The sequence below is a fragment of the Lucilia sericata genome, unplaced genomic scaffold (assembly GCF_015586225.1).
Source record: "Lucilia sericata isolate MDLA Ls3-8-SP2 unplaced genomic scaffold, ASM1558622v1 Contig001786F_arrow, whole genome shotgun sequence".
Taxonomy (NCBI): Eukaryota; Metazoa; Arthropoda; class Insecta; order Diptera; family Calliphoridae; genus Lucilia; species Lucilia sericata.
This window is the reverse complement of record NW_023995685.1, coordinates 11,870-26,992: the sequence shown is the minus strand read 5'-3', so window position 1 is coordinate 26,992 and position 15,123 is coordinate 11,870. Positions and strand designations below refer to the sequence as shown.

General features: G+C 30.4%; 1 non-coding gene across 1 annotated transcript; it reads left to right on the top strand.

The window, feature by feature from the left end:
• Window positions 1-14,839: 14,839 nt before the first annotated feature.
• Window positions 14,840-14,913, top strand: Trnan-guu. The gene has a single exon. It is a non-coding gene; the product is annotated as a tRNA-Asn (tRNA).
• Window positions 14,914-15,123: the final 210 nt, after the last annotated feature.

The window sequence follows — 15,123 nt, the reverse complement described above, 5'->3', positions numbered from 1 at the left end:
AAACTCAAAAGAAAAACTTAAAGTGAACAATGTTGTAAGTTGTCAAAGACATTCACTCATAAAACCCATTACGAGAATGTAATTCGAACTTGACATACATACACTTGTAAATGATATTATCCGTAATATGAACACCATTTAACAAATGGGAACATCATAGAGTGTGCTAATAGTCGTCGTCTTTAACCTTCTCCACTGTTTATTTACAATAATTACCCAGTAGTTATTGAAGGAACTAAAGTATCCCCAATTCCTTGACAGGATATTGTATTAAAGAAAAATGTGTCGAAAATTTTCTTAAAAAATGTATTGAATACTTTCTATAAAAAAGGTTGATAGGAGGATGTATACTACATCAAATTCGAAGAAATACACCTAGGCCACTATCGGGCCTAGGTGCCTTCTAGCTGTCGGTAAATATATTAAGGGCTATGGGCGCCAAATTTATTCGAATTCAATATACACATTCCGTTATTGCTCGGACTTCTGCCTGGAAGCTGGTGTTATGATTAGATAACACCACACAGGCCCACATTGTCCCCAATTTAGAGCCATCCGTGTAACAACGGATTCCCAGTGGCTCTAATGTTTGGCTTGACCAAGACAGGCACATCCGATGGTTGTGTATAACCTTCCAATGTGTCCAGTATACATTGATGACGTGTCCTATAACCGCTTTTGGCCAGTTCGCCTAATGTAAAGAGCCGTTCGGCTGTAAGCGCCGCTTCATATCTTAAATATGTTTCAATGGCAGAGATATCTAGTAAAGTTTCCAGAGCTTTGGTTGAAATAGTACACATGACACCACTTATACTTAAGCAGCATGTACGCTGAACTCCCTGTAGTAGTTTGAAATTACACTTTTTGTCCAAAGCAGTCCACCATTCGCCATTTTAATTTCCCTTCACCGGTATTTTCTTGTAGGGTTCGGTATTCGTAGAAATGTTTGTCTTTCTTGTGAAAAGACAGATTTCTGTCTTCGCCGGATTAACATTGAGGCCTCTCGGTTGAGCTTAGCTCAAGGCCGTATTCAGAGCCTCCTCAGCTCTTATACACGAGTAATTTGGGTGCTTTCCTCTAAAAAGTATTACGACATTGTCTGCATAGCATACAGGTCTAAGTCCTTTATCAGTTATGGTCCTTAATAGAATGTGGTATATCGCGAAATACCTTTTTTCTGATAGTTATATCGTACATCTCGCAGCTTATCCATCTGTTCCTTGGCATGTAGTTGATGTAGTTACGAAACACCCGGTCAACATTAAAATGGTTTAGGGATTGGATAAGAGTATCAGTATGCACGTTGAAGGCGACTTCGATGTCAATGCATACCGCCAGTGTATATAGTTTGCTATCAATGGATGCACCTGTGTAGTGGACAACTTCTTTTAAAGCGGCTTTCACCGATCGTCCCTTTACATAAACATGCTGCTTAAATTTTAGGTCTTTGTCGGGTATACTGCTTTTAACCATACTATCGACTATCCGTCCCAAGGTTTTAAGTAGGAAGGACGTAAGACTTATCGGTCGATAAGACTGGTTTCCCTGGTTTAGGTATAAATATTACCCTTGAATCCTGCCATTTAATGGGAGTATATGTGAATTTCAAGCATGAAGTGATTATCTGAGACAGATGTACGGAAACCAGTCCCGCCTCCATCTGTAACAGTGCCGGGAAAATGCTATCCGGCCCTGCAGCTTTATAGGAAGCGAAGCTGTTGATTGCCCCTTTAATAATATCTGTGTTAGCCTCCCCTTCCTCTAATATCGGTTTATCTATGTTATTCGATATACCAGGTGGGAAATGAGAGTCCATTAAGAGTTTCATTGTCTTCTCGATATTCTCCAGCCTCCTGCCCGTGTCATCGACCATAGATTCCGGTTGAACATGAGTTTTGGAAAGGAATTTTTTTTATCTTCGATACGTCTATTACGCTGTCTACCTGTTCACAGATATAAATTAAATACAAAAATTCGTTTATCTTGGAAACTATTACAGTTAGAATCTTAAAATTTTGCATGAATAACTTTAACATCCGTTTAAAAATTTTGGGTAATAAATTGGCGGACTACCCATGAGGGGAACGGCACCTCATATATTTATTAAATACAAAAATTAATTTATCTGCGAAACTAATGGAACAAAATTCTTCAAATTTTGAACGAAGAACTTAAATATTCATCTGAACATTTTGGAGGAAAAAAAGCGGACTTTCATCTGAGGATTTTCAAAATCGTTAAGTGGGTTTTTTATTTATATTGCTTTTAGGGCAGCAAAGCACACTGGGTATAGCTAGTTTTCTATAAAAATAAAATTTATCGAAAATTTTCTGCAAAAAAAGGACATTTTCTATAAAATTAAAAAGTTCAAATATATCATGGTTGTTGTGTAAAGGTTCAATTGTCGTCCTGCCACCTGAATTGCCGAATACTTTTACACAATTATATATAATGACATATACATAACAATAGTAATACATACAATCACAAAAAAATGAGAAGAAGAAAAAATTGAGAACGGAAACTTGACAAGATATTTGTGACATTTTATGTGACACATTTCATAATGAGACCTAAAAAATAACCACAATTTCTTACTTTTGTTTTCTCTCTTCATCTTTCCAACATTTTTTATTTTGTTATTCATGTTCACAAACACACATACATATGTATCTATGCAATTCGTAAGACATTCTTAAAACTTATAAATAAATGTGTGTTTGAATCTGTGTAAATGATAAAGGATATGTATAAATGTGTATGTGTGTTCAGTGTGAAAATAGGAAGAAGTATCTAAAATTTACTGTTAAATAACCCAATGTTACAGTAGCAAAAACAATATTGTATGTGTAACTTTTGTTTTTATATTTTTTACAAATTCATCTCTCATATACAAGAAATACATGAAAAAACAAATGCCAACAGAAAACCTTAAAAATATCCTTCATCAACATGAAAATCTTTTATTTTTTGTAGAAGAAAAAAATCAAAAAAAAAAATCACAATTTTTGCTAAAATGTTTTGTATTCTTCGGTTTATTCAAAGCTTGTTGCTGCCTCTTTTACATCTATTTCCTTTTTTCTTGCATGTTCATCTTGCATTCCATAGATACGAGTGGGAAATTTTGTTTAAATTTACTATAACTACAACAAGTAGAGAGAATTTAAAATGTACAACTAGTGGCAGTATTGTTGTAGTTTATAGTATTAAACTGTCTATTTGTAAATTTCTTATTCTTACAATGTTTTTCTAAATAAAAATAAAAAGAAATAGACACATCCTTTACACGTGTGTTTGTATTGTGAATAGTTTAGTCTTCTTTTGTGGCTAGCTGATACGATGTTTATTATATTTTTTTATAATTTTATCTAGATTCTTGGTCTATATTTTCTGTACATTGTTGGGTTTTATTTCGAATATTTTCACTTTTTTTCTACAGTTTACACATTGCCATGTGTTTTAAAGCAGAAAATATTATATGAATTCCCAAATCTACATAAAACTCAACTGCTACGTCTAAAATACAATCATAATTATAAATAGTTGAATCCATACTAAGCTCCGATTATATAGCCCTCTCGAGTAAAGTACCTTGATTTAATAATGCAAACAAGTTTTAAAATAAATTCCGCAAATAAAGAAAAAGTTATATTAAGAGAAAATTTTCTATATAAGGTAATATTTGCTGTTCATCTAAATAAAGTAAATTAATGGACATTTTTTCTATAAAAGAAAATTTATGGGAAATTTTCTATAAAAAGAAAATTTATGGAATATTATCTATAAAACAAAATTTATGGTTCAGTTCTAGTTCAGATCTAGTTCCAGTTCAGTTCTAGTTCAGTTCTAGTTCAGTTCTAATTCAGTTCTAGTTCAGTTCTAGTTCAGTTCTAGTACAGTTCTAGTACAGTTCTAGTACAGTTCTAGTACAGTTCTAGTTCAGTTCTAGTTCAGTTTCTAGTTCAGTTCTAGTTCAGTCTAGTTCAGTTAGTTCAGTTCTAGTTCAGTTCTAGTTCAGTTCTAGTTCAGTTCTAGTCAGTTCTAGTTCAGTTCTAGTTCAGTTCTAGTTCAGTTCTAGTTCAGTTTCTAGTTCAGTTCTAGTTCAGTCAGTTCAGTTCTAGTTCAGTTCTAGTTCAGTTCTAGTTCAGTTCTAGTTCAGTTCTTGTTGTTCTGTTCAGTTCTAGTTCAGTTCTAGTTCAGTTCTAGTTCAGTTCTAGTTCAGTTCTAGTTCAGTTCTAGTTCAGTTCTAGTTCAGTTCTAGTTCAGTTCTAGTTCAGTTCTAGTTCAGTTCTAGTTCAGTTCTAGTTCAGTTCTAGTTCAGTTCTAGTTCAGTTCTAGTTCAGTTCTAGTTCAGTTCTAGTTCAGTTCTAGTTCAGTTCTAGTTCAGTTCTAGTTCATTCTAGTTCAGTTCTAGTTCAGTTTTAGTTCAGTTCTAGTTCAGTTCTAGTTCAGTTCTAGTTCAGTTCTAGTTCAGTTCTAGTTCAGTTCTAGTTCAGTTCTAGTTCAGTTCTAGTTCAGTTCTAGTTCAGTTCTAGTTCAGTTCTAGTTCAGTTCTAGTTCAGTTCTAGTTCAGTTCTAGTTCAGTTCTAGTTCAGTTCTAGTTCAGTTCTAGTTCAGTTCTAGTTCAGTTCTAGTTCAGTTCTAGTTCAGTTCTAGTTCAGTTCTAGTTCAGTTCTAGTTCAGTTCTAGTTCAGTTCTAGTTCAGTTCTAGTTCAGTTCTAGTTCAGTTCTAGTTCAGTTCTAGTTCAGTTCTAGTTCAGTTCTAGTTCAGTTCTAGTTCAGTTCTAGTTCAGTTCTAGTTCAGTTCTAGTTCAGTTCTAGTTCAGTTCTAGTTCAGTTCTAGTTCAGTTCTAGTTCAGTTCTAGTTCAGTTCTAGTTCAGTTCTAGTTCAGTTCTAGTTCAGTTCTAGTTCAGTTCTAGTTCAGTTCTAGTTCAGTTCTAGTTCAGTTCTAGTTCAGTTCTAGTTCAGTTCTAGTTCAGTTCTAGTTCAGTTCTAGTTCAGTTCTAGTTCAGTTCTAGTTCTGTTCTAGTTCAGTTCTAGTTTAGTTCTAGTTCAGTTCTAGTTCAGTTCTAGTTCAGTTCTAGTTCAGTTCTAGTTCAGTTCTAGTTCAGTTCTAGTTCAGTTCTAGTTCAGTTCTAGTTCAGTTCTAGTTCAGTTCTAGTTCAGTTCTAGTTCAGTTCTAGTTCAGTTCTAGTTCAGTTCTAGTTCAGTTCTAGTTCAGTTCTAGTTCAGTTCTAGTTCAGTTCTAGTTCAGTTCTAGTTCAGTTCTAGTTCAGTTCTAGTTCAGTTCTAGTTCAGTTCTAGTTCAGTTCTAGTTCAGTTCTAGTTCAGTTCTAGTTCAGTTCTAGTTCAGTTCTAGTTCAGTTCTAGTTCAGTTCGTTCAGTTCTAGTTCATTTCTAGTTCAGTTTCTAGTTCAGTTTTAGTTCAGTTCTAGTTCAGTTCTAGTTCAGTTCTAGTTCAGTTCTAGTTCAGTTCTAGTTCAGTTCTAGTTCAGTTCTAGTTCAGTTCTAGTTCAGTTCTAGTTCAGTTCTAGTTCAGTTCTAGTTCAGTTCTAGTTCAGTTCTAGTTCAGTTCTAGTTCAGTTCTAGTTCAGTTCTAGTTCAGTTCTAGTTCAGTTCTAGTTCAGTTCTAGTTCAGTTCTAGTTCAGTTCTAGTTCAGTTCTAGTTCAGTTCTAGTTCAGTTCTAGTTCAGTTCTAGTTCAGTTCTAGTTCAGTTCTAGTTCAGTTCTAGTTCAGTTCTAGTTCAGTTCTAGTTCAGTTCTAGTTCAGTTCTAGTTCAGTTCTAGTTCAGTTCTAGTTCAGTTCTAGTTCTGTTCTAGTTCAGTTCTAGTTTAGTTCTAGTTCAGTTCTAGTTCAGTTCTAGTTCAGTTCAGTTCAGTTCTAGTTCAGTTCTAGTTCAGTTCTAGTTCAGTTCTAGTTCAGTTCTAGTTCAGTTCTAGTTCAGTTCTAGTTCAGTTCTAGTTCAGTTCTAGTTCAGTTCTAGTTCAGTTCTAGTTCAGTTCTAGTTCAGTTCTAGTTCAGTTCTAGTTCAGTTCTAGTTCAGTTCTAGTTCAGTTCTAGTTCAGTTCTAGTTCAGTTCTAGTTCAGTTCTAGTTCAGTTCTAGTTCAGTTCTAGTTCAGTTCTAGTTCAGTTCTAGTTCATTCTAGTTCAGTTCTAGTTCAGTTAGTTTCAGTTCTAGGTTCAGTTCTCGTTCATGTTCTAGTTCAGTTCTAGTTCAGTTCTAGTTTCAGTTCTAGGTTCTAGTCAGTCTAGATTTCAGAGTTAGTTCAAGTTTACGTTCAGTTCTAGTTCAGTTCTAGCTTCAGTTCTAGTTTCAGTTTCTAGTTCATTTCTAGTTCGTTCTAGTTTTCATCGAGTTCAGTTCTAGTTCAGTTCTAGGTTCAGTTCTATTCAGTCAGTTCTAGTTTCAGTTCTAGTTCAGTTCTAGTTCAGTTCTAGTTCAGTTCTAGTTTCAGTTCTAGTTCAGTTTCTAGTTCAGTTCTAGTTCCGTCTAGTTCAGTTCTAGCTTCAGTTCTAGTTCAGTTCTTAGTTCAGTTCTAGTTCAGTTCTAGTTCAGTTCTAGTTCAGTTCTAGTTCAGTGCTAGTTCAGTTCTAGCTTCAGTTCTAGTTCAGTTCTAGGTTCAGTTCTAGTTCAGTTTCTAGTTCAGTTCTAGTTCAGTTCTAGTTCAGTTCTAGTTCAGTTTCTAGTTCAGTCTCGTTCAGTTTAGTCAGTTCTAGTTCAGTTCTAGTTCGTTCTAGTTCGTTCTAGTTCAGTTCTAGTTCAGTTCTAGTTCAGTTTAGTTCAGTTCTAGTTCAGTTCTAGTTCAGTTCTAGTTCAGTTCTAGTTCAGTTCTAGTTCAGTTCTAGTTTCAGTTCTAGTTCAGTTTCTAGTTCAGTTCTAGTTCAGTTCTAGTTCAGTTCTAGTTCAGTTCTAGTTCAGTTCTAGTCGTTCTAGTTCAGTTCTAGTTCTAGTTCTAGTTCAGTTCTAGTTCAGTTCTAGTTCAGTTCTAGTTCAGTTCTAGTTTCAGTTCTAGTTCAGTTCTAGTTCAGTTCTAGTTCAGTTCTAGTTCAGTTCTAGTTCAGTTCTAGTTCAGTTCTAGTTCAGTTCTAGTTCAGTTCTAGTTCAGTTCTAGTTCAGTTCTAGTTCAGTTCTAGTTCAGTTCTAGTTCAGTTCTAGTTCAGTTCTAGTTCAGTTCTATCAGTTCTAGTTCAGTTCTAGTTCAGTTCTAGTTCAGTTCTAGTTCAGTTTCTAGTTCAGTTCTAGTTCAGTTCTAGTTCAGTTCTAGTCAAGTAGTCAGTTCTAGTTCAGTTCTAGTTCAGTTCTAGTTCAGTTCTAGTTCAGTTCTAGTTCAGTTCTAGTTCAGTTCTAGTTCAGTTCTAGTTCAGTTCTAGTTCAGTTCTAGTCAGTTCTAGTTCAGTTCTAGTTCAGTTCTAGTTCAGTTCTAGTCAGTTCTAGTTCAGTTCTAGTTCAGTTCTAGTTCAGTTCAAAATTTATTGAAAATTTTCTACAAAAAGAAACTTTTATGATTTTTTTTTTTAAATTGTTAAGTTCATTATAGGCGACTGACGACAATCTGTTCACTCGTTAAAGTAAAAACGAAAAATAAGCGACAAATTTTACTTTATTTTGTTGCCAAATGAAAAGAAATAATAATGTGATCCATAACAAGTGATTAAGTTTTATAGTCCTTGACTTATTTAATCCCCTGAACGAAAAAAAGCCCAACAGTGATGTAGGGTGTCAGTGGTACAAGCAATTTCTTCATATTTGTCGTTGTCGTTGGGTTTTTAGCCATTTTAAGGATACGTATGATGGTGATGATGATGATGCAGTGCACAAGTTTATTTGTATTAATGTGGTTTGAGGTTTTTACTTGCAACACAGTAGTCACCACTTGTGTAGATTTGTTGTTTCAGTTTTTTTCTTTTTTTTTTGGCATTGAATATTATTTGTAGTAGTTGTTGTTTTTGCTACTTCTAAACTGTTATACATGGTTTTCGTTTTCCTCTTAATCCAACGCCTTTTATCATGCGCTAGCTATGTTTTACCTCCCTATTTTGTCCCCCTCTTACAGGCAACAACCAATCCGACCGACCATCTTAGCCATTTTATTTTTGTTGGTTGAAATGAGCGTATTGTGGTAAATGTTACTTAACTTGTTGCCACATCATGATGTGTCTTTGCACAGATTTTATACTACTTCTTTCTTTTCTACTTGTTCGTTTTGCAGCAGTAGTTTTCAAATTTTCACATTTTTCCTAGAATAAACTTTTTCTTTTTGTTTTTTTACTTTAATGGCAAAAAAGCACATTGAAAATTTAAGTCATTTCTGAGATTCTCTTATAGTTTTGTTTTTGGTAATTCTTGGCTTTAAAATTAAAAATTTATATTTTGCTAAAAGAAATCAGATAAATGGTATGAAGTTAAAAATTATTTTGAAATGTTGCCATTTAGGTGAAATTATATATTTCCAAAAAGTCTTTTAAATCTTTTTTATAAAATGTAGTTATTTACTTAAAGCCCACACACAGTCTACAAGTCCATTTAAATTGAACTTTTTTGTTTTACATTGAACTACACATTTGAAATACTTTGAAAACACAACTAAAATAATTATTTCAAATACAAATAAATAAAAGCTTGTTTAGAGAAAAGCCATAGATTTTGTTTTTTTTTTTCTATTGCTTCCATTTGAAAACTCAACAAGTTTTCTTTTATTAAAACAATAAATATTATATTTCAATAGAAAAACCACAAATCAGACACTTTTTTTAAGAAAAAAATTCCAAATAAAACAGTTTTTGTTTATCTTCATAGAAACACATTTTTTTATTTTTGCAGACACTTTAGAAAATTCTAACAGTTTCAGTGTAAATAAACAAATTGTACAAAAAACTTATAATGTTTTATTTTAATTTATTCGAATTTTTTTGTATATATTAAACAATATTTGATATTTTGTGGGGTAAAATAATGCAACATTTCAAACACCCTAACTAAGAAAATTTAGTTCAGTTCTAGTTCAGTTCTAGTTCAGTTCTAGTTCAGTTCTAGTTCAGTTCTAGTTCAGTTCTAGTTCAGTTCTAGTTCAGTTCTAGTTCAGTTCTAGTTCAGTTCTAGTTCAGTTCTAGTTCAGTTCTAGTTCAGTTCTAGTTCAGTTCTAGTTCAGTTCAGTTCTAGTTCAGTTCTAGTTCAGTTCTAGTTCAGTTCTAGTTCAGTTCTAGTTCAGTTTTAGTTCAGTTCTAGTTCAGTTCTAGTTCAGTTCTAGTTCAGTTCTAGTTCAGTTCTAGTTCAGTTCTAGTTCAGTTCTAGTTCAGTTCTAGTTCAGTTCTAGTTCAGTTCTAATTCAGTTCTAGTTCAGTTCTAGTTCAGTTCTAGTTCAGTTCTAGTTCAGTTCTAGTTCAGTTCTAGTTCAGTTCTAGTTCAGTTCTAGTTCAGTTCTAGTTCAGTTCTAGTTCAGTTCTAGTTCAGTTCTAGTTCAGTTTTATAAAAAATTTGCAAATTTATTTGAGAGAATTTTATACAAATACCATAAATTACTAAACATTTATTTAATTTTCTTTGTAGCGCAATCCCAGATACAATAAGTATAATTCACACACCTGTACCAGAGCGATTCCATAAATTACACCCACCAAGAAAAATTCAAAAAGCGAAAAAGAATCCAAAGGGGGTGAGAAATAGCATGCAGCAAACACAAAAAAGAAAAAAATATTTAATTGCAATTTAATTACAAACTGAAATGAAACTGAAAAGTAAGAATCAAAAATTGAAATGAAATGAACGAAATACAGTACGAATCAGCATTTAAATTAAATTGTGTATACAATTGTGTCAGTCAGTCATTCAGTCATTTAGTCATTCGTTCATTTGCTGTGTGTTTATAATAAAGTGTAGACAATGAAAATTTTATTAACTCAACACCTTTATGGTACGTGTATTTTTCAATTATTTTGTTTTTATTTCTTTATTTCAATACAATTTGGAATTGAATATTCCTATTTTCTTTTTTTCGTTAATAACAAAAGTCAAGGAATTTATACACCTGGTCAGTATCATTTTGTGAAAAGAAAAAATATTTTATGCCATTGACAAAAAAAATATAAACATTTTGTAAATTTTTGCTATTTTATTATTGCTGTTTTGTAGGTGAAAAAATTTTCGTAAATTTTTAAGAAGATTAAAACGTATTCAAAGTTTTTTGTCGTGTGTGTGACTTCAGTGACGTCAAGTATTAGTTTTTGAATTTATGAAAAATTTTCTACGTTTCAAAATTGAATATATGGTGTTTGTTTATCTTTCAGTTATTTTTCAAATATTATAAATGAATAATACACAATAATTAGTAAGGTTAACATTTTTATTAATTAAGAATTATTAGATGATTTAAAAAGTGTATTATATTGGGTTTGTGCTGATGTATAACGCACAAGCTAACTAACTAACTAACTAACTAACTAACTACTAACTAACTACTACTAACTAACTAACTAACTAACTAACTAACTAACTAACTACTAACTAACTAACTAACTAACTAACTAACTAACTAACTAACTAACTAACTAACTAACTAACTAACTAACTAACTAACTAACTAACTAACTAACTAACTAACTAACTAACTAACTAACTAACTAACTAACTAACTAACTAACTAACTAACTAACTAACTACTAACTAACTAACTAACTAACTAACTAACTAACTAACTAACTAACTAACTAACTAACTAACTAACTAACTAACTAACTAACTAACTAACTAACTAACTAACTAACTAACTAACTAACTAACTAACTAACTAACTAACTAACTAACTAACTAACTAACTAACTAACTAACTACTAACTACTAACTAACTAACTAACTACTAACTAACTAACTAACTAACTAACTAACTAACTACTAACTAACTAACTAACTAACTAACTAACTAACTAACTACTAACTAACTAACTAACTAACTAACTAACTAACTAACTAACTAACTAACTAACTAACTAACTAACTAACTAACTAACTAACTAACTAACTAACTAACTAACTAACTAACTAACTAACTAACTAACTAACTAACTAACTAACTAACTAACTAACTAACTAACTAACTAACTAACTAACTAACTAACTAACTACTAACTAACTACTAACTAACTAACTAACTACTAACTAACTAACTAACTAACTAACTAACCTAACTAACTACTAACTAACTAACTAACTAACTAACTAACTAACTAACTAACTAACTAACTAACTAACTAACTAACTAACCTAACTAACTAACTAACTAACTAACTACTAACTAACTAACTAACTAACTAACTAACTACTACACTAACTAACTAACTAACTACTAACTAACTAACTAACTAACTAACTAACTAACTAACTAACTACTAACTAACTAACTACTACTAACTAACTAACTAACTAACTAACTAACTAACTAACTAACTAACTACTAACTAACTAACTAACTAACTAACTAACTAACTAACTAACTACTAACTAACTAACTAACTAACTAACTAACTACTAACTAACTAACTACTAACTAACTAACTACTAACTAACTAACTAACTAACTAACTAACTAACTAACTACTAACTACTAACTAACTAACTAACTAACTAACTAACTAACTAACTAACTAACTAACTAACTAACTAACTAACTAACTAACTAACTACTAACTACTAACTAACTAACTAACTAACTACTAACTAACTAACTAACTAACTAACTAACTAACTAACTAACTAACTAACTAACTAACTAACTAACTAACTACTACTAAACTAACTAACTAACTAACTAACTAACTAACTAACTAACTAACTAACTAACTAACTAACTAACTAACTAACTAACTAACTAACTAACTAACTAACTACTACTAACTAACTAACTAACTAACTACTAACTAACTAACTACTAACTACTCTAACTAACTAACTAACTAACTAACTAACTAACTAACTAACTAACTAACTAACTAACTAACTACTACTAACTACTAACAACTAACTAACTAACTAACTAACTAACTAACTAACTAACTACTAACTAACTAACTAACTAACTAACTAACTAACTACTAACTAACTAACTAACTAACTACTAACTAACTAACTAACTAACTACTAACTAACTAACTAACTAACTAACTAACTAACTAACTAACTAACTAACTACTAACTAACTAACTAACTAACTAACTAACTAACTACTAACTAACTAACTAACTAACTAACTAACTAACTAACTAACTAACTAACTAACTAACTAACTAACTAACTAACTAACTAACTAACTAACTAACTAACTAACTAACTAACTAACTACTAACTAACTAACTAATAACTAACTAACTAACTAACTAACTAACTAACTAACTAACTAACTAACTAACTAACTAACTAACTAACTAACTAACTAACTAACTAACTAACTAACTAACTAACTAACTAACTAACTAACTAACTAACTAACTACTAACTACTAACTAACTAACTAACTACACTAACTAACTAACTAACTAACTAACTAACTAACTAACTAACTAACTACTAACTACTACTACTAACTACTAACTAACTAACTAACTAACTAACTAACTAACTAACTAACTAACTAACTAACTAACTAACTAACTAACTAACTAACTAACTACTAACTAACTAACTAACTAACTAACTAACTAACTAACTACTAACTACTAACTAACTAACTAACTACTAACTAACTAACTAACTAACTACTAACTAACTAACTAACCTAACTAACTACTAACTAACTACTAACTAACTAACTAACTAACTAACTACTAACTAACTAACTAACTAACTAACTAACTAACTAACTAACTAACTAACTAACTAACTAACTAACTAACTAACTAACTAACTAACTAACTAACTACTAACTAACTAACTAACTAACTAACTAACTAACTAACTAACTACTAACTAACTAACTAACTAACTAACTAACTACTAACTAACTAACTAACTAACTAACTAACTAACTAACTAACTACTAACTAACTAACTAACTAACTAACTAACTAACTAACTACTAACTAACTACTAACTACTAACTACTAACTAACTAACTAACTACGAACTAACTAACTAACTAACTAACTAACTAACTAACTAACTAACTAACTAACTAACTACTAACTAACTAACTAACTAACTAACTAACTAACTAACTAACTAACTAACTTACTAACTAACTAACTAACTAACTTACTAACTAATTAACTAACTAACTAACTAACTAACTAACTAACTAACTCAGTTACTAACTAATTCGAATTTTCAGATTTTAGAACGATTGTTAAAAGTAGGTCAAAATTAAAGACCTCTACGGAGATATTGCATCCACACTTTTTAGCCCAGACCAAGGCAAAATTTTGAAATTTAAATATTCAAGCTTGTTTTTTAAAACCTTAGCCAAACAGAAGAAAAAAATAATCGAGTTATGGGTACATGAATTTATCCGATGTGGTGTCAATGATACAACCATAGAAAGGTAGAATTAGTAGGAAGAGTTATCAGTTCTCTGCCTTGTTAAGTCAAACAGAAAAGAACTAAAAAGAGAAAAACTTCAAAATCTTCAAATGAAAAACCACGAAAAATACCATGAAAGGATTCTTGAACGGCACACGCAAACAGCATTCCACACTTCTGTATCCTGTTTTGTATTTTTACTCGTTTTGCGATATTTTTTATTCGAATTATTAAATTTTATTTTCTTCACAAAAAAATTTTAAATAATTTTTATTTGATGTTTTTTTTTTATATTTTTTAATTTTCTTTTTTGTGACAATTCAAGGCATGTAAAATTGAGAACGTACTTTTCTACTGATTCTACCTTATTATTGTTTTATTATGGTTCAAAATAATTAATTAAAGTTCGTATCTACTAACTAAAAAAAACTATTTAAAAACAAATTTGACTAAAAATTTTTTAAAATTAATATTAAATACAATAAAAATTTCCAATGAACTTGAAATCAATTTTATTTGAATATTTTATTCATATGTACACGTTCATGTAACTTTCACATAAATTGCACAATTTTTTTTACAAATTTACATAAATCCAAACAAAAGCAATATGCTGCACAAATAAAAAATCTAAATAAATGGATTTAAATGGCAAAAATAAAATAAAACGAATACATATTTTGTTAAAGTAAATTGAATTTAATTACTTTATGGTATAAAAGAACAGATTCAAAAGCCATAAAAAATGTTTTATTATTTTATAAACGAATGGATTTCGTGCTTTTGTATTTTGATACAATTTTCCCAAAATAAAAATTTATAAAAAAGGCATAAATTATAAGGTAAAATCTATATTTCTATTGTTTAAAACAAAATATTCAACTAAAGTTCACATTTATAAATAAAGTACAATAAGTGTTGTACATATTTAAATCTATTCACAGATATTTTAACAAAAAAAAATTGTTTAGTTTTAAATTGAAAATTCATTCATATTAAAGTTGCTCTTGATCATGAAATATTTGTGTATTTTTCGGTCTGTTTGTCCGTCTGTGCATATTTTAAAGAATTTCACAGGTTGAAAAACACAATTTTTTTGTTAGAGTTTTTTTTTGTACACAAAATGTTTAGGAAAATAATCAATAAATTCTGAGATTATAAATTATTGTTGTTATTTGTTTAAGTAATAAATTATGTATATTCATGTTGTTGTTATTATTATTATTTTTATTTATTTTATTGATTGTGTTAAAAGATAAGTAATGTTGAGTACAAATCGAAAATGTTTCTAATATCTGTATTAGATTACTGTTAGCTGTCACTTCAGCATAAGCCTCCGTGGCGCAATTGGCTAGCGCGTTCGGCTGTTAACCGAAAGGTTGGTGGTTCGAGCCCACCCGGGGGCGCATATATTTTTTATTCAACTTTTTATTTAAATAAATATTTTCTAAATAATTTTTAAAAATTCGCAGCAAAACTTTAAATTTTATGACATCATTCAATATAAAGACCGTAAAAACATCATTATTGTATTTCAATAATTTTTCAAAATCAAGTTCCTTTATAGATGCCAATGAAATATCGCCCTATATTACCAAATAATCTTAAAATTAATA